Here is a 3,814-nt window from a genome sequence, read left to right on the forward strand (position 1 = left end):
GGACGATTCATTGCTTTGTAAATGAACGTTTTTGAAGACGTCTTATTCGATTAAGGGAAATTCACAATTGATGCACTGATTCGATACAATGATTTTGATGGACAAGTCTTGCATGTGATCGACAAAATAAGACCTCTACTGATATTCAATATCCAACTTGTCATTTGCGATGCGTTTCAAATGCTATTGAATAAGAATGATTTGTTTTCCGGTGTGGAAGTGTTAAAACTCTATATTTTAGTTATTGAGTGTCATAAGGGAACAGCAAAAGTGCTAAATTTGATCCACTTACTGATGCACAGTGAAGAGTGGTCAGGTGATTTGTTGGAAAAGAAGCCAGGCGGTCTTCGTTAGCCTTTAATTAATTTCACGAATCAAATACCCTAGTACAATTATCTTTTCAGGAATGCTGCAGTTTTTACTATATTTTCAAACTGAAAGTAAGCATAGGAATATTATGAAAGAGTCAATTGGGGAATCTAAAATATCTTTAATATGTAGATGATGCACTCATTTAAAAATGCGCAGCTTTAATCAAATGCTCAATAGCAAATGATTACTGAAGCAGAATGAAAAATTTTCTCTTCCTCTCTCTCTACCCATCTGTCTCCTTCTCCGTCTATGGTGTTTCTGAAAATCATGCCCAACTGCAGTCATCGGTTTTGCAATCCCCTCTCTCGAAAGAATATCCTCACCAATGATGGGTCAACCAATCAACAGTGGGGCGGTAGGTCAGTACGGTATAATGAGATACCGCTGTCTGGCCCACTGCAATTTGCTCAGCATTTCAGGCGTGAAGAGAGCGAATGGAAACTCTCTTAATCACGCCTTTGCTGTCATTATAATGGTTAAGCCAACTCGGGTCCGAACAAAGAAGATTGGCTGGCATTGCCCATCCCAAACATATGCGAATTCTTGCGGTTGCTTTAACGGTCTTGAAAAAACTGACCTATTTGTCATAACTGATGCGAGCGACAAGCAAGCAAGGGGATTGAAGTGTGGCATCTCGTTTGATATCCCTAATAGTTGGATCAGGGAGTAGGCTTTGTACGGAGTTGAGTTGAATGGATGATGGGATCTCAGGTCACTTAGGGCCAAGTCAATACAATTAGGAGGCGGGTGTGATTAAGCAATGACAGTTGAAATCACAATTGTGGAGGCCATCATCTTGTCACCATTGGGTTGCCAGAGTTGGTTGAGCGAATCACAAGTTGCCTTAAGGCATTGTATTAGCCTGCCTCGCCTTGCCTCGCTTCGGCGTAGTGATTAATGGATTTGTTGTTGCCTAGACAACATAGGCTGACTTGCTCACTCGCTAACGGACTAACAGATTGAATGACTGACTGATCGACCGATGAGAAGATTGTTAGCTATTCACTAAGCATTAATAAGTTTGGGGGATCGGTTGCGATGGCGAGAGAACAGTCGCTTTACCACGTTCGCTAGGAGGGTTCAAGAGCAAAATCGACTACCATCCACAGTCCAAAATCACTGTGTTCTCGCTCGAGTTGTGCTGCTAAACAGTGAGAAGGATGTAATCATCGTGTTTGAAACGCAGTCGATTTATTTACGGCAGGGTTTAATATGGTCATCAATTAGCCTAAACTGGCAAATAGCACACCAGTTATTTGTGATATACTCATATCTCTTGAAATCATCCATTCCGAACTGTTATCTGCGTTGCATTGTATTGTCATTTGTTCTGCGATAGAACTCATGATGGGAAGTAGCATAAATTATTGAGTAAGTTGAGTAAAATACAGGAAATCCGAAACAGGGGCGCTGAACAGCACCTATAAAAACCATCAAACATCAGGAGTGGAGGTTAAATGTCTGTCAGTTATTGATTTCTAATCATTTATTAATCGAGGGAACAGGGAATGCCATGTACAAGACTTCAGCGAAAAATTAGGCCATGTGCAAAGTGGTAAGGTGATTTCCTCTCCAACGAATGAATGCTTCAATATTCGTCTGCAAAATGAGAGGACAAAAGACAATTGAGGTCTTGTTTCAGGTCAACGTCCCTTTTGGTAGCGGTGAGAGTCGCTGCCCAGTTAGAAAGCATCTTCTTACCCTCAAAGCAATCGACCAACGTTACAAATCCGTTTCATTACCCAACCATATCCTTGCTTTGCCATTCTTCTGTGTGGTTCGGATTATTGCATGTATTGTACGGTACTGGACGGCATCGTGGTTTGTTCCATAAAGGAGTCCGTTTTCGAAAACAACCACTGAAGAAACTGACTGATCAATCACCCTGGGAATTGAGATATTTCGTTTAACAGATGGAAGCGAATAGATATTCCATTCTGGAATCAATCAATTCATCCCTGGTCCACGCGTGCACTCAAATCACTAGACATTTGAGTGGAACGGATTATGTCCACTCCAATGTTGTTGCCACCCGTCTCCAGCGAGTGGCGTAGATGTGACTGTATTTTGGGCAGCGGAGGAGAGGACGACCTCCTGTCCTATCTGGTGAGGGGTTTAGTTGCCTTTCCTCAGTGGAAATGCGGCTCTTTTTACTCAGCACACCGTGACACCAGCGCACCCGAGCCTATTCCCTTTGTAGATAAGATGATTTATCCGACTAACGGATTGTCACACCGAAGTACACTTGACCATCGCTCGAGCCTAATGTAGATATTTTCGATTGTGACTAGTGGTGTGTTGGCGAAAGCGCCAAGTGAGTGTGAATTGTGAAGGAGTGTGTGGTAGTAAGATCGCATGCTTCGCCTCTGCTCAAAGCAACCTCGTAGTTGGTCTAGTGGGCATGGCTTTGCATTCGTCCATTATGAAGGCACTTTTTGACTTGTATGACTGACGGCACCATGAGAGGTCACTTGAGAGCTGCGTTATAGGGAACATTGTAGGAGTGAGAGAGGAAAGGGGGGAGAGTGGAGCAGAGAACAGGAAAAAAGGAGGGCAAGTCAAGGTAGGAAGAGGGAAGAGGCATGCTAAACACACTATGAGGCCACATTCGTTATTCATGACTGGCGAACAAAAGCCGAACGTTTGCAACCAAATTGCGCATGATTTGCAGCTGCCCAAATCATGCATGGTCGGCCCGTAGCGGAACGGGTTGAAGTGGAGTGGAGCGGGGACTAAATTGTGCACTGAGTTTAAGAAGAACAGCCTACAACCACGCATAGGTGGTGATGAGTGAGAGGTGAGTAAGATCTCCAAAGAAGGCTGCCTGCCTCCTGAAAAACTGGCTGAAAATAACGGAGGTGAGGGTACCGGGGGACCAGTAGTTTAGGTCGTGGCGGTCGAGTTGCAGAGGACTGAGACTGGATGGGCTCAAGATCCCTGCCTATATCCTCAAGTGTTATCGTCTGACAGCTCAAGTAAGGGCGGTAGACAAATTAGGCTCTCTCCGGATGGTCGCGACGTCGAGATGAGGGGTGTCAATAAAGCAGTTGGACGCACAGGTGAGGGCTGTAATAAAGTGTTGTTCCGTTGTTGCTATTGTGCCTGGTGTTGTTGCTAGAGTAAATCACACATTTGAGGAGCTGTCGCAATTGCCATACCGCAATGACTAGGCTGCTATCTCACCCAACTTAACACCCGTAGAATTAGCGGGTCAATTTATTATGAAAATTAGGGTCACATAACTTATTGATATGTGGTGTGAAGTGAGGAATTGATCTGCGCTTTATGAGTTGTCAAAAGACACACATTCGCCGGGCAACATGTTGACTGGACATAAAATACAACGAAGCATTTTAGCAGGCCAATCTATCTACTCACGATTCTGTTGTGTCAGTTGGTGGCACCTAAACTGATCCTCAATTAGTGCCTTTATATATTTGCA

This window comes from Echinococcus granulosus (assembly GCF_000524195.1).
Source record: "Echinococcus granulosus chromosome Unknown EG_S00032, whole genome shotgun sequence".
NCBI classification, from domain to species: Eukaryota; Metazoa; Platyhelminthes; class Cestoda; order Cyclophyllidea; family Taeniidae; genus Echinococcus; species Echinococcus granulosus.